Below are 17,731 nucleotides of genomic sequence, written 5' to 3'. Positions count from 1 at the left end.
AAGGATATTGCAACACTGATTGATACACTTAATATGGAATTAGGTAATATTTCGAAATGGTTTAGAAGTAACAAGCTTTCACTGAATATTGATAAAACATGTTTTATACATTTCCATACTCTTCAATCCCAACCCACCCTTCCTAAAAGTATTTATATTGATGGTATAAACATTGCTGAGAAACATTCAACCAAGTTTCTAGGAGTGACCCTAGATAGCGATTTAACTTGGAATACTCATGTGCAGAATATTACTACAGCAATATCTAAAACAACTGGTGTTTTAAGGAGAAAAAAGTATTTGATTAATGATCAAACTTTAATAATGTTATATAACACTTTATTTTTACCATATGTAATGTATTGCAATATTGTATGGGGCAACTGTAGCAAAAGTAAATTAAATACAATTTTTATTCTTCAGAAAAAGGCTCTTCGTATATGCACACACTCAAATTTTTTGGCTCACACCGATCCTATATTTCATCGCCTAAAAACTTTAAAAGCCCATGACATACATATATATCTAACTGCTATATTTATGTATAAACACACTCGAAATTTATTACCATTTTTTCATAATGCCTTAGTAACCAATGACCATATTCATTCATACCCAACCCGTCGTTCCCATGATTTTCATTTAAGTAATCCAAAGCTTTTACTTGCTCAAAAATCGATTAGACATCACGGTCCGGATACATGGAACACTCTTCCTGAGGAGTTGAAACAGTGTGCCTCCTTGTATTCATTTAAAGCAAACTTAAAGAAGCACATTTTATTACAGTATACTTCAAATATAAATTAAAAACAAATAATTCATATGATTAATGTTGGTCTCCCAAATACCAACATCGCATATTGTTCCCTCTTCCAGCAAACCAATTCGATTATTCTACATTCCAGCATATCTGCCCTTCTGCACTTTCTAGCACTTGCACGCACATCCACCACCATCACGTTTATTTTCCCCTGCTATCTTCGCAGCAGAATTTGTATTGTATTGTATTGTATTGTATTGTATTATTACGAAACTAGTATACGTCCCTACTTTTCCCTCTGGCCGGCCATCTTTTCAAGCTATGCTTACAATGGCGGCCCTCTGCATTATCGCTCCATAATCATAATTGTTGTAATCCCCGCTGCATAGACATGCATACTGTATATTGAATCATTAATTACCTTTTATATCTTTGTTTACGCAAGTCAAACGACTCTGTTTTGAATTTATTTTGTATATTTCCCACATGTTCATGATCATGTGCCTTATGTATATTGATTTGCTGATTGATTTGTTGATTTGCAGAAAATAAAGTATCTATTAAACAAACAAACAACTCCGGTTATCGAGACCATTCAGTTATATTCAGATATATGTTATATAACTCGTTAATATTATCGTACATTTCATATTGCAACATTGTATGGGCAACTTCAAAAAGCCACATTGATAGTATATTACTTCTGCAAAAGAAAGCTATACGTATATGCATAATCTCCGGTTATCGAGACCATTCAGATCCTTTATTTGCAAAATTAAAAACACGTAAGGTAAATGACATTAATTCTTTACAAAATTCACTCTTTATATTTAAGGGTCAGTTGCCATCTTCTTTCTTTTCACTATTCCAGTTAAACAAGGACATACATTCTTATCCCACAAGACAATCTGATAATTTCATTTATATAATCCTAAAACAGTGATGGCTCTGAAATCTGTCAGACACACCGGACCCGATGTTTGGAATTCTCTTCCTTCTGAAATTCGAAGTTTAAAATCCATGTACTCTTTAGAAAGCTGTCAAAACAATGTTGCTTTCTGGATATCAGCAATTTCATTGTCTTTGTTAGTGCATTATACACGAAATTCTTTCGCAGAAATATCGACGGATTTAATCTTTAACGTAATCATGTAACCGATCATGAACTGTATTAACTGTTCACCTGTACCTCGGTGAGAAAATATTTTGTCATGCCTTGCTGATCAGTGATACAGGTGAACTTACTTTGTGTAAACCATTAATGAAAGCAGACAGATCTCTCCTTTTCCCCTCTCCTTTCTATTATCCTATCTCTATAATATGCAAGTCATCCCTCCCCCCTATTCTCTTTCCGATGTGTAGTAGTGTGTACGGGGGCTGCACGCAAATCAAGCCACGCTTATGCTGTAGCCCCACTGTATTATTCATTGTTGTATCGCTCATACGTTTTGCTGTACATTGTGTAAAGACAGTGAAGAAAGTTTTGTCAAAAACTTATGTTTATGTATGCATATATACATGTACTATATGCGCGATGATAATACAGAAACCAATAAATCAAATCATATCAAATTGAGCAAAGGTAATACAGCAGTTTCATAAAAATCAGCCTCAAAATTAGGAAGTGAAAGAATCTTTTTTTCCCCGTTATTTACGTATGATCATAGTGTTCAATGTCACTCATTTCCGTTGATTTGTAATGAGGGACAATACCGATAGATATGGAAATGGCGATTTCGTTATTAACTTGTATCTCTAACTTTTCCAAGTTTTTGCATATCTTCAATTAATTCGTTACTGTACATGGAATGAAATATACAAATACGTATAAAACCAACCAAACCAATCTTAAAATTTCACCTTTTTTTATGAGCAACGACAACTATTTTCTACGCTTTTGTTTGTTTCATGTCCATCTGAAAAGATGGCTGGATAGCCCATATTCAGCTGCAATAGCTGGTCTTCCATGGGGTCCAGTTGGATGTAGTAGGCGGGACCACTCCATCGGGTTAAACACCCTTTTAATTCTATTATTTTATTATCAGTGTGTTTGTATTAATAGCGTGTTTGAGGATACATTATGTCTGTACATGGGAACCTACCTTTAGCCCGGGACCTTTAACTGTTTTGTGGAACATTCGCTTCTCTGATTGGTGGAAGCCGCTTGATAGTTATCTAATTTGCATATATTCAGCTGCAATAGCTGGTCTTCCATGGGGTCCAGTTGGATGTAATAGGCGGGACCATTTCATCGGGTTAAACACCCTTTCAACTATATCATTTTATTATCTGTGTGTTTGTATTATGGGCGTGTTTGAGGATACATGTCTGTACATGGGAACCTATACCTTTAGCCAGGGGCCTTTCACTGTTTTTCTGAACATTCGCTTCTGATTGGTGGAAACAGCTTGACAGTCATCTAATTTGCATATCAGTACTGCTGGCGATGTTTCTCTGTGTCCTGGTAATGTCTTTATAAAGTGAAGACAACGATTTCGAAACCATCAGAAGGAACATTGATTCTCTTCATCAGCCGTGAGAGGCCGCTGGTGAGTTGTGATTGTCTCATTTTTGTGAACCGCTATTTCTTTATTGGCAGACATGCTACAGAGCAAACTGTAAAATTTGGTGATAGCTGATAAACGATTTCTTTTACATCTTTCAATAGAAAGTTATATACATCATCTACGGCGGATCTAAACATTAAAGTCTAAAATAATTTCTATTTTGGAAAATAGAACTTTGTTTTGTTTTTAAGAAGTAGAATTATAAGCATAATGATTTCATTTTATATTAATGTTTCTTAGCGCTTAATCTCATATACATTCTTGTTTCCAACTAATGCACTGCATCTAATGACTTCAATTCTTACATCTTTCTTAGTATTTTCTTAGTTTTTTTTTTTGGTAATAAAGTGAAATCAACTATATCTGTATACATTATGTATTTATAAATGTATATACGTTGGAAAGCTTGGTGTCTATAGAAGTGTATTAAACAGCGAAAAGAGCAGGAAAAGTCGAGAATTAGCGACTTTATCAAGCTCCAGTCTTGACAGATTACAATACTTATTTGGTGTTTTTATTTTATCAATTTTTACAGGAATACATGTCATATCACTATCAAAACTTAAACATTTGAAGGATAACTTGCATTATTTTTCTTCTTGCTGTGTGAATTACTATTTTTTCGGCAAATAGGATCTGCTGCATTATCCTCAAAAGCATCATGCAGCGTAAATATTTAGCACTTTGCATGTTATGCGTCTATTTTATCAAAGATTGAGTTTAATGTTACATCAAGCATAAACTTATTGATTAAAACCTTCAGGGATGTTTGTTTATGTTGTGAGGTCGTAGAAATAGGGGCCTACTACAGTAATTCCCTTCAGTTTGTTAAAGATTTAATTTCAGCTGTCTTGTACTGTCGCAATGTGAATATCCATACCAGACAAGTTGACGACAATATTATAGAATCAAGTGAAAACAGAACAGCAAAAATCTAATCAAGGCTTGATAAAGATCAATAGAAAGGGAGGTTTGTAGAAACTGTTGCTAGCATTTTAATTCGGTTATAATCAAACAGATTTACCGACAATCTAATTGAAGCAGCATCGCGTGTCGTTTCATTTGCATATTAGTTAAATTGGGGTGATGGTCATTTTTCCGAAGTTCGCTGATCCGAAAATAAAAAGCTTCGTGAACCTACGGAAGTGGGAACATTATTTCGTTTTCGGATTAGGGAGTTTCATAACAAACCCCTTTCATATTTTGACTAACGAACCCTAGGGATATTGAGGAACTTTACTTCATTTTCGGATTAACGAACATTTGGTATAACGAACTCTATTTTGCTTTCGTATTACGAACCTTCGGAATAACGAACTGAAAATTCTACAGGTTACGGAAATCAGACGTGTTTGGTGCATGTTAAACTGTTATGTCTATGATTTTGAATTTTTTTCAAACATTAATTACACCTGACAAGTCATGAACTTCTTTACTTTTAAAAGCTCGATTGATCATCACTATACTCTCACAAATTCTCTTTTATATCTCTATCTCTCTACATGATTATCATGGGAACACCTTACCAGTGTGCTGTTGTGTACTCCTTTTGCCTGTTTGTGTTCTGCATATCAAAACAGTTATTGTATAGTTACAAAAAGGAGAAAAGTCCGAATATACAATGTGTGACGGAAATGAAGAGATTGATCTCATTCTTGTTAAGTAAAGCTAATTGATATTAGAGCTGTTTAACTCTTTACGTGCCACGTTCGCACGTCCGGCTCAGTCGACGGCGTGCCAACTTCGCATATTCTGCTCAACAAACAAAGCCGCCAAAACCGATCGATAAATCGCTAATCCCGCGGTACAATCAAAGCGTTTCTCACGCTTTTGTTCCTCTCACATACGGCTTCCATTCTATGTGGTGATTGACTATCAAGCGGTGTTCACAACTAGATTTGCGTGTACATTCTAAGTTTATGTCACTTATTTTATGTGCAAAAGTCATGCCTTTACAGTAATGAAGCTACTGGTAATTCAAAAGAAAAATTGAAAATAGAATTGTTATACATTGTATTGGGAAGCAAAGTTTGGCATTCCTCTTTAACTCTGCTCACTATTATGTCCAGCTTAAAAGAAATTTGTAGAAGTTATATAAATTGGAAAAACAGAATTATTTTTCAAAGCATGACTACCTTCGTGTCTCAGAATAACGTGGCACACAGGGGGTTTCCACCATGGCACATAAAGAGTTAAACAAAGAAATAAATAAGAGACTTTTATATGACAGAGTACTTCAAGAACATTCCATGTTTTGTTCAAAATCAGGTATCACGGTATCTGATGACAGGCTTAGTTTAGAATGTTTTGAAATGGCGCTTAGTCCATTTTGTGTTGAAACTCTTCATATTTTTTTTTAATTGAATTGCAGTAGAGTTCATTGAAAGAGAAGCAAATCGATATGGCCCATGAAGGGTGCTTAAGATCCGTATGAACTAAAATACAAATTTCCTGTCGTTCTAGCTTGAAGTTCAACATGGCATCGACATTCAACAAGTGTCTATTTGTGGTCATTGGTGTTGTGGTCACTCTCCTACCCTTCATTCATGGTCAAGTGGATACTAACGGTAGGGGATTGAAAACACAATTGCAGCTTAGTCCATCGTACAAATTGTAGCAGAACGTTTAACTGTGGTTGACTCTCAAATGCGAGTAATTCCAGCAGATTACAACTGATGAACGTGCTGTATTGTACCCAGATGAGCAGAGGCTCCGCTCCATTTCAGAAAATACGTTACCACAACCGTTCTGCATCTCTAATCATCAAGTCGATATTCCCTCCTGTTTGCAGTTACAGATTCTCATAACGCATTCCCTTGATCGAATATCACTAAGAAGTTTTATCTGCTGTCAAAAACTAGCTCAAGACGGAAGAAACCAGTGCCTCGCGATGATTGCCTGCCGATGATAAATAATGCACAGGTTAGACAGGGCAAAATGAAAGACTGGGGCAGGGGTGGCACTTGCCCTCCCAAATTATGTGAAATAAAATGTTGGGGGATAAAACGAGTTTTTGCCCCCCCCCCCCCGTGCCCCCTGTAACAAATAATGAATCAATTTTTAAAGACCAAAATGAACAATAAAGGCACTTCTCTTGTCTAAAAGTTTTCAATTTCATAACTGAAAATGCAAAAGTTTCGCCCCTAACGCGGCCAAAATCATAATTCATTATTAATATACATTATAATATACATACACTGATATCTACTTATGAGCAAATTTAGTGTATAGATGGTAGCCTCGCGTCCTCGTGTGCCCCCTGAAACGTATCTTTAGTAAACCTTACATTTTCTCTTTCTTCTATGCTTTTTAGCAATATAAAAATAATTTTTATTGCTTGAACAATGCGATCGCGTTTAAGCTTTTAATGAATACATTTCAGACGAATGGCAAAGTGAAAGTGGCTCGCTCGCTCTGCCCGTACATAGTAAAATTAACAATTTTCTTAAGTTAAGATGATAGCCCTTCGCAGTGATGTTTGTTTTACTACGTTTAATTCCCTATAAATTTAAATTGAAATGTTCTATAAACGCGACTTTTACACCCTGTTTTTACAAAAAGTCCCTACCGTCATACCCCCTCCAAAGCTCGGTCGCTTCCCTCCCTCTCCGAGGATCTCACACCGTCACATAATGTACCCACGTATGTTATAATCATAGTCCTTCGCACTATTTTTTTTCACTATGTTTAATTTCGTAGAAATTTGCTTTTAAATGCTCTTTAAACGCGACTTTTGTACTCTGTTTTGACAAAAAGTTCCTACCGTGGTATCCCCGCTCGATCGCTTCGCTCCCTCGCCGAGGATTTCACACCGTCACATAATGTGCCCCCGTCAAGATTTTGCCTCCCCCCCCCCCAAAAAAAAAAAAACACAGAAAAACAAAAACAAAACAAAACAAAAGTGTTCCGGCGCGATTGCTTAAGTTGTTTAAACACCATGCCAAACGACTAGTTGGAGCCCGATGGTAATGAAAGGCTTATAACAGATGATGTTACCAAATGCATTTTTTGACAGGTGTACTGTGAAATGGACCCGAATGGAGGGGGCTGGGTCCGTTAAGGCAAGTCCGGCATGGGAAGTGTCTGGCACTACGTCGAAGAGAACGGGGCGGAGGTCGACTTGGAGATCATCCCTCCGTCCAGCATCAAACAGATGATTGAGTTGAAATTCACCGAGTTCTTCGTGCAGACCGACGTCGTCTTCCTGATGGTTGGGGACGACAGCGTGAACCCATCGAGTCTGACAACGCGGACGATACCGTGATTGGAAGAAAGGAAGGTGTACATCGACGGATACGCCAACGACCACACTCGGCTGCAGTTCCAGTCAAATAGCGGTATTACAACAAGATTATTTTGTACCCACTAAAACTGATAGCTGTATAAGTATTTATTACTGGAATCTTTTCGTTTCATCTTACATTTGGAACTACACTTCAATGTTCATTACAACTGATTGACAAATTGCCCTGCATGGACGTAAATAAACATTGAATTGATCAGTGTTTTAGTAGTAGCCATGATGATAATATATTTGGCGTACATACGCGAGCAGGATTCGAACCTACGACCTCCTGATCTCTGAACAGGCGTCATCTCCACTAAACCATCGAGCTTTCGCCCGACAGCAAGTGTTGGTTCTAATCTTTATAGCATGCAGCGGGTACTGCGTAATTATTCAAATTCGTGAAATTCTTCCGTCATGATGTTTTCATTAGGCGTTTTCACATCAGCCCGATAAAAATCCAAGCTCCAGATATTTTTCGCAGAAAATAGCAAAATAGCGCGCTATTTTCTGACTTGGGAAATTAACCCGATCACGAAATAGCGCGCTATTTGATAATGTGAATACAAATTAGCGCGCTAATTAGGCGTTTTCACATCAGCCCGATGTTTCGAAATAGTGCGCTATTTTCTGACTTGGGAAATTAACCCAATCATGAAATAGCGCGCTATTTGATAATGTGAACACAATTAGCGCGCTAATTGTATCGCTCTGATCGAGAAAATTTCTCGAGTTCAACTCGGGAAATTTCTGAAATAGCGGGATAGTAGCGCGCTATTTGATACTAGGCGTTTTCACATCAGCCCGATAAAAATCCAAGCTCGAGAAATTTTTCGCGATTGCGAGTTACAGCGCTATTTCATTTCTTATTCACATCAGCCCGAAGAGAATCAGCCTGAATTTTTGTCGAGCTAATTCGACAGCTGAGCATGTGCAAACAGCATAAGTAATGTGTGTGCCCTCTCAAAAATTTCTCGTGATTTGTGTGCAGTTTGCCTGGATCGATGGGGTCACACACGCTAGGCATAATGGGATGCATCGCGCTAATTTCTCGAGTCGTTTTCACATTATCAAATAGCGCGCTACTATCCCGCTATTTCAGAAATTTCCCGAGTTGGACTTGAGAAATTTTCTCGATCAGAGCGATACAATTAGCGCGTTAATTTGTGTTCACATTATCAAATAGAGCGCTATTTCGCTATCGGGAAAATTTCCCAAGTCAGAAAATAGCGCGCTATTTCTAAACATCGGGCTGATGTGAAAACGCCTAATGTGAAAACGACTCGAGAAATTATCGCGATGCATCCCATCATGCCTAGCGTGTGTGACCCGATCGATCGAGGCAAACTGCACACAAATCATGAGGAATTTTTGAAAGTGCACACACATTACTGATGCTGTTTGCACATTCTCAGCTGTCGAATTAGCTCGACAAAAATTCAGGCTGATTCTCTTCGGGCTGATGTGGACAAGAAATGAAATATCGCGCTAATTCGCAATCACGAAAAATTTCTCGAGCTTGGATTTTTCATAGGGCTGCTGTGAAAACGCCTAATGAAAACATCTCGACGGAGGAATTTCATGAATTTGAAGTTCAATTTTCAATGAATTTTCAATTTCCTGTGTGGATATTGTCCTACGTACTGACGTACGGTATACAGATGGAAACATTATACTTCACAATTAAAAAAAAGAAAATCGCAATGAAGGTTGACTATCAACAAAGCACCGTCTTTACGTACGCAAAAAGGTGGCCACAGTGTTGTTATCTTTGTTGTAATTATACATCTTCTTGATGCCTCCCTGTCATTTTTCGCTATTTGTATTCTTTGTTCAGTCGATACCATGACGTGTATCCCTGGAAGTTCCAGCAAGTGTGGACAAGGTGGGACGCCCTCAGCCAATGGAGAGTCTAAACCTTTCTTCTTTGAGTCCGTCTACTTCGGCCCGCGGGCAGCAGGCGCAGAACTGAGCTCTAATCTTGCTGGTCAGTGGTTCCGTAACAGGTACTCCTGGAACGGGACCTACTATTTTGTGTTTGCAAGAAATTAGAAGCACTGAGCATAGCGACAAATTTTAATCATGAGACACCATATGTAACATAGACATTAGGGTTATTACACTTTGTCCTAAAAAGTGAGACGGGGGGGGGGGGAGGGGATTAGGCCTATAAAATGAACCAACAATGTAATCAATGAAGAAGAAATCAGAGCAATTTCACTTTTCCAAGTGAATTCTAAAAAAAAAGGTTAGAAATTCTTTTCACCACAATTCACAGAGCGCATATCTTTGGCGTCATTTTGGAGGCCCTAGGTCAGCACACGTTACCATTACTTGGGAAGGGCGGGGGACGGGGGTGCTCTCTCTAAGAACACGGTTGTTGCGAGAAATCTGTAGAATGCGATACAGAATGGACGTAAACCATGGCGCCCCCTTTGTTATTATTTTTTTTTGTAAAACAAAAGGAAAAATGTAAAAAGGCGCGTGCCCCCCTTTACTTTCTTCATGAAACCAGAATTGCGCTGGCCTTTTTTTCTTTCTTTTTTCTGCTTGTCAGCCGATGAAACCTTTAAAGGGGTCCTGAAATCCAAATGCATGCTGATTTGTGTTGACTTATGATACCCTCAACATCACTTTTGCGGTGAAACGAATATCTAGAAACATTCCATATTATATTTTTAACGATTTTTTCTTCTATTTTTCTTCAGATTACTCGGGAACATACAGTAACTTGCATGTTTCCTCGTCATATCTTTTGTTAGTCACATTAATATCACAGAAACATGCAAGTTATGCTGATTCGAGGGGAAGGTGCATTCCAATGTCTTTTGTTAAACATTTCAGTACTTTAGCAACGAGTGACAGATGAAGTCATCTGAGGAATATTGGTTTGGAAGAAGTTTTTGTGGGCGTTCCCAAGTAATCTGAAGAATAGAAGAAAAAAAATCGTTGAAAATATATGGAATGTTTCTAGTAGTTTCACCGCAAAAGTAATGTTGAGGGTATCATAAATCAACACAAATCAACATCCATTTTTTATTTCAGGGGCCCTTTAAGTGGTGCGAAATATATTGCGCTGAAAGCGTTTTGTTTTGTTTTGTTTGTTTGTTTATTTGTTTTTGTTTTTGTTTTTTATCAGCCCGGCAGTGGGATGAGAAACAGAAAAATTGCGCTCTAAAGCGGTTTTTGTTTTTGTTTTGCTTGTCAGCCGATGAAACCTGGAAGTGGCAGTAGAAATATTTTTTTTGCGCCTCCCTCCCCCCCCCCCCTTTACGGAATCAAAATTCTTCGATCCGCCCCTGCACAAGGTATGTTAAATCTACTAAAAACAAACCAGTGTCAATAGAGGCCACACTGACATATTGTGTAAAAAGTATGTTGTGATGGTGTTGAAAAGTCTTCAGCTGACACTTCGTGGTGTTAATTTGACACTGTAGCTGGTGATATTTTTGACACTGGTACTTGTGTTAATTCAACAATGACACTACGAGGTTTTAACCGTATCCGGGCAATTATCCCCAGAGGGCAATTACAATCTATAAAGATTATTATAAATACAAAGTAATGGACACATTTTTTAATCGCAATTATATCATGTATCATGTTTTCGCTCTTTCTGTCAACAAGCTAGCATTTTTGTTTATTCAGTTCATTTTTATTTGAGTGCCCGACCAAAATTGGTAGTAGGTTTGATCTCATTTTGAACAAGGCGGAATGAATCGAATGATTAAGAGTCTGACCAGATATCCAGTTGAAGCGTTAAATGCTTGTCCGGACACACGCAAAACATGTTTACACAAACATGCTTTTGTTATACATTGCATTGCGTTACCCTGTAAAGTGACTGGAAACTATCGACGCTAAAAATCAATAAAGAATAATCTTAAGATCATGTTGCTCTGTCTGTCTTGCTGTCTGTCTCTCTAATGAAATAATATAAATATATAAATATATATATATATATATATATATATATATATATATATATATATAATGGTATTATTATCCGCGTGTTGGAATAAAAGCATGAAGACGATGAAGACATTGCAACTTCACTTATTTGTAAACCAAATTTTCGACCCTTGCACGGATCTTCCTTAGGGTAACAGTGATATTTGTATTTGAAGCTCAGCACAGAAAAATAATAATAATAATATTTATTATTTATTATATGTAACATTTTTTTTTTATTATAATGATGTGACTGTGCATCACAAAACGAACAAAAAGTCGCACACAGTGAATTTGTGCGAGGACTGAAAATAGGTGAAATGTGTCAACCTAGCCAATCTTGAGTTTTTCATATTTCCTGAAAGAGCAAGTCTTCTTCTACATTATGTTAAAGTTTGGGATTATAAAACAAACAGAAAACTCTGTTTTTAGCAGTTTTTCTCAAACACTTTATAGTATAATAGCACAGTGTGATTAGATGTTTCTAATAGAGTCCACTTTTCATTTCTTGAAAATCCTGTACACACTCTTCACTTTCAACTCTGATAATTTTTGAAAGGATAATGCTACTTTTTTGAAAGTTGTCATCAATCATGGACAAAATGTGTTGATAACGCACACCTAATTTAAGCTTAATCTTATAATCCCTTCATTGTTATCGCTCCGGTGTTTAGCAACCCGTTTTTTGTCCCTTTCATGGCATAGCTATCGTGGCTTGGAAAAGATTAAGCGCTTGAATAGACTCTTTATTTCAGAGCCTCTTTTCTCAGTTCACACTTTTCCAGAGTGTGTGCTTTCTTTCCAACATTTAGATAGGTTAGCAGAGTCCATTTGAATTGAGTTATACATCATTTTAAAGCTTAGAGTCTGTTCTTTTAGAATCTGCCCCTAACTAAAAATCCATGTCTGGCGACTTTTTGTTTGTGCTGTGGTGCAGGGTCACATATTGTAACTTAGCATCCTTAATCAAGACATTTACACATCGCCTTTGTGCATGATACATCTTCTTGTGAATCTCCAGTTTTTTTTTGAACTTGACTTTCACTGTCTGCGAAGCAGTTTGCTTGGCTATTTCTGGGGTATACCATTCAGTATTGGGGTGGATTGTGACCTTGATTCGTTTCTCAGGTGCCAACTTATCAAGGGTAGCAGTGAGTAAGGTGTTATACAAATTCACCTCATCACATGAGATCCAGCTGATATAAGAGACTTAACATGAGTATCAGCAACAAACATATTCGGCATTTTAATTTTTTGATCTCTTTATTCATATTCACTTTGGGGCATTGGATTACCTTTAACCTCATTCAAATTAAAACTTTTTTCAACTGAAATTCGTAAGACAAGCACAATTTCGCAAATCAGTCATTTAATGTAGAATGATATAGTCACGAATTCGAATTAATTTTTGGGCATCCAATGTAACATGTACTGCAGTCAATTTAGTAGACATGTTTATAATTTTATTCTTTTTTTTTCTTCCATCACAGTTATTGTTTTGTATAAGCATTATAACATTCCATATTTTCGTATTCATTCTTTATTCTTATATCATCTTGGCAACAGTTCTTTTAATATGTCATCTTGAGATAAAAGCCTGTATCTAACTTGTGCTGTCATGACTGTAAGAAGACGGAGTTAATCTATAGCACTGGTACATGTTGGCCTATAATGACTTGTATGAAAGAAGAGAGACGTTACAGAACAAGAAACTCGAGTTATTTAGGGTCAAAGATATGATACTTTTACTATCTAACAGAGTGTGGATGAAACAAAAAGTCATATCTAATTCAAAATGTTTAGATGTTCTCACCTTTTCAAAATTGAAAAAACGTGATGTTAAATCTGAATGAATATGTTTGGAATTTGACTACCCATTCGCGAAATTGAATGATCGAAATACAGTGCTGGCGAATTTGAATGAATCTAGAGCATTTGTCTATTTGAGTACCATTTTTACAACTTCGAAAGACACATGTGCAAATTTCAATGATCAAGATGCTAAATTGAAAGTAAAAGTTGCAATTTTGAAAGACAAAATGTGCGATAACTAGGTTTATGCTAAATTGAATAAATTTTTTGGCCCATTTTTTTTTTTTTTTTTTTTTTTTTTTGGCGTTGGAGCAAAACACGTGCGAGGGTGACACTACAGAAGCTTCACCCGCTTTCACCCGCTGCAGCAGGATATTTTCATATCTTGGTAATCCCAGTATCTGTCCACATACTTCCTCTTTATGCGTGTGCGACTGTGCGTGTGTGTGTGTGTGTGTGTGTGTTGGGGTGGATGTGGTGGAAACCGGAAAACACACGCACACGCACACAGACACACACAATGAATAAGCACAATTCGTCGAAAATCATGTAAACGCTTAGATACATCCGCCCTTACTTGCGTCTATCACTCTTCATTCACAGTTTGAAGTACAAGTTGTAATGTTTTACTTACGAGCTATTATAAGTATTGTTCTTCAACAAACCATCTCAGCGAATGGATAAAAAATTGAACGATTGAATTATCAGCTTATCACAATATTACACATGGATGATAGGTGAATCAGTCTGTCTGTCATCTTATAGGGCCTGCATGGTCACACAGAGACTTATAGCCAACATCCAGCAACCAACAATTTCTGGCGACCATTCACAACCAATCCGCGACCAATCCCCAAATTTTTGATCGGTTGCTTACCGTTGGCAAACCATTTGACGTCCGGTTGGAGAGGTCTTTGCGAACATTTTGCGAACAGCAAAAACAAAAATGATGATGAACGGTCGACTGCTCGAAGAAAGGTTTGCAAATGGTCGGCAAATGATCGGCGACTTAATGGAAACCACTAGAAATTGACTGTCGATTAGTTGCTGATTTTCGTTTGGGGCTCGGCAACAATTACTACAGGATTACAATTAATGCGTATGCACGTAGACTCAGACACTCTAGAAAAAAGAAGGTTCTCAGTATTGATTGTTATACATGTAATCTGGTCGGCAACCACTTGGCAAAATGGTCAGCGATCAGTCTTTATTTGGTCAGCAATTGGTAAAATATTCAAGGGCCAAGGGCCAAAAAATCACAGCAGATAAGTCGGGTCTAGGGCAATCACCCGCTGGGCAATTGCCCCGGGCCCTAAAGCCTAATCCTAATCCTGAACCTAATCCTAACCCTTACCCAAACTCCTAACCCTAAACCTAACCCTAACCCTAATCTTTACTCTGACCTTACCACTGACCAGCATTTAGCAGGGGAGTAATTGCCCTGGGGAGAGGGGGGGGGGGGGGGGGGTATTGGCCCTGATACGGATCAGTCCTATAGACATTAGTAACCAGTCGGCGACCGATTGCTGACCGATTTACAACCAAGGGATGGTACTGTATTGGTGGAGATGAGATTTGGGCTTTTAACTTTTTGCGAGATACCAAGAAACCACTTATGAAACAGTAGAGAGCATACTATTTTAAGAGGAATTCAAAGATTAATTTGATGAAAATCGGTTTTGGAATTGCTGAGACATCCAAAAACAAAGTAAAACAAAGGGATCGTAATAAAATGTGGGTCCCACATTTTATCATGATTGCTCTATTTTGGATATCTCAGCCATTTCAAAACCAATTTTCATCAATAAACATTGAATTCCTCTTGGAATGACATGCTCTTTCACATTTTATAAGAGGTTTCTCATTATCTCACCAAAAATGTTAGAAACCTGAAGTTAGGTCTCAACTAAAACTATACGATCCTTTTGAAGACCAAGAACCTTTTGCCGACCAGTTTCGCTGGCTATATATCCGCCCTGAGATGATTGCAGTGCAGAGCATTCCGCTGCAAATCTGAAATCAAACACTTTCGTATACAATGCACAACACGATGTTGGAAACAGCTGCCCATTCCTAGAACCAAAACATGAAATAGTTTTTTTTTCTTTCAGAAACATAAGTTTCAATGCAGAATAAGTCCTAGACGTAATCCACTCATTTGTCGATTGGTTGACAATTATCACAATCATAACTTCAACGGTTACCATGGTTACACGCTTGCCTTGTGTTTCGATGACGCTTGACCGAATAGTGTTATCCCCATTCCATAGATCATCGGTCACTCGTCGGAAGCATATATATATATATATATATATATATATATATACATACATACATACATATATACATATATATATATATATATATATATCTATATATATATATATATATATATATATATATATATTCATACATGATGAGAGGCTGACAACTTTCATGAAACGGTACCCAGATGAACCCCCGATGGTCAGTGGAATGGGGGCTTAAATTCATACAGACAGAAGGAATTGACTCCTTGTCAATGAGTCACCTCATGCCACAACCAGTTAGCACAGGCGAAGGATTAATCGGGCATGTAGAGTTTGGCAAACCGTGGTAGCTGATATCCCCATTCCACAGAGATTTTTTCTCATCAGGAAGTAAAGTTTGTTGCTTCCGCCACCCAATGAAGGTATGTTGGATCGCAGTCTGATGAATCCGACTTGTGTTGGTCGACTATCAGGTCAGTGTCAGACATGTCGCCTATGATCCTCATTTGACGATCCTGCCTCATCGGATCACCGCCCGACATGTCGACCTGATAGTCGACAAAGACAGGTCGGATTCATCAGACTGTGATCCGATACACCTCGGTTGGTGGCTAGAAGCAAATAGCTTTGCTTCTTACGAGTGACCAATGAGAAAAAAAAATGTCAGTGGAACGAGGATTTAATAACTTTACAGGACAAGTTCACCTTCATAGACATGTGGGTTGAGTGAATGCAGCAATATTAGTGAAACACATCAATGAGAGTTTGAGGAAAATCCGTTCAAAAGTTATGAATTTTTGAAGTTTCTGCTCAGTCACGGCTGGATGAGAAGACTACTATAGCTTGTGATGTCATATGAGTACAACTATATAAACAAAGTATAAAGAAAATTCAAGATATTCTCACTTTTCTCACATAATAAAAGAACACTCGACTTCTCTCTTTCAGAAGTCAGGGGGAATGATATCACCCCAAACATAACTCAGTAACAAGTCGAAGAAATGTGCACTTCATTCAAAAAGTCAAGTTTTGTGAAATTCTCTTTTTATTTTCCTTATATCGTTGTACGTATGTGACATCATACACTGTAGTAGTCTTCTCCCCCAGCAGTGATTGCACAGATATTTAAAAAATTCATATCTTTTGAACGGATTGTCGGATTTTCCCCAAACTTTCACTGATGTGTTCTACTAACATTGTTGCCTTCACTCAATCCACATGTATATGAAGGTGAACTTGTCCTTTAATTGAAAAGTAATTTATGCAATAGCAGCAGAGCGCAGCGAAATCATCCATACAATGGTCGCATGCAGAGAAGGTCAAAGAGGCATTGAATATAATGAATTCATTTTATGACAAGTTAGTGTCAGTTTAATGTGTTCATTAAGGTCATCATCATTTTGCCGTGGAAGAGAAGCTCAGCTTCCTGCTTAAGAAGAAAAAAAAAAATTATCATCTCCGTCACCGATCAGGAAATGTCTCAGCCCCGTAATATCATATGATAATCGCAACTTGATAATGGAGAAAACGTACTGGACTCCTGACATGTGATGCTGAGCACGATATCCTGCCCGGCTCGAACTTCCCTTAGCACGTCGTTTTTGTTTGATAGATACTTTATTTTCTGCAAATCAATAAATCAATCAGCAAATCAATATACATAAATTACATAATCATGAACATGTGGGAAATATACAAAGTAAATTTAAAACAGAGTCGTTTGACTTCCATAAACAGCGATATAAAAGGAAATTAATGATATAATATACAGTACGCATGTTTATGCAGCAGGGATTACAATAACAATATTGTAGTTAAGAAGCGATTATGCAGAGGGCCGCTATTGTAAGCATTGCTTGAAAAGATGGCCGGCCTGAGGAAAAAGTAGGGACGTACTTGATTCGTAATAATACAAATTCTGCTGCGAAGATAGTAGGGGAAAATAAACTCTGATGTGTGATGGTGGTGAAGGTTTGACCATCTTTGTTTACATCTCTTGATGTAGATTGACACCTCACAATGCTCGAGTGAAGACAAGGCGAACCTTTACCGTAAGCCCTTCTCCTCATCTATAATATATCACTATGAAAACTTTCAATCAATTACA

The 17,731-nt window shown here is 37.5% G+C and overlaps 1 pseudogene; it reads left to right on the top strand.

Moving 5' to 3' along the window:
* Positions 1-5,803: 5,803 nt before the first annotated feature.
* LOC139719592 (echinolectin 1-like) lies at positions 5,804-9,664 on the top strand (annotated as a pseudogene).
* Positions 9,665-17,731: the final 8,067 nt, after the last annotated feature.

The sequence above is a fragment of the Diadema antillarum genome, unplaced genomic scaffold, assembly GCF_040938485.1.
Source record: "Diadema antillarum isolate AM-2024a unplaced genomic scaffold, OU_Dant_1.0 scf00000112, whole genome shotgun sequence".
NCBI classification, from domain to species: domain Eukaryota; kingdom Metazoa; phylum Echinodermata; class Echinoidea; order Diadematoida; family Diadematidae; genus Diadema; species Diadema antillarum.
Note: the sequence above shows the minus strand (reverse complement) of the source record. Positions and strands in the feature narration are given on the sequence as shown.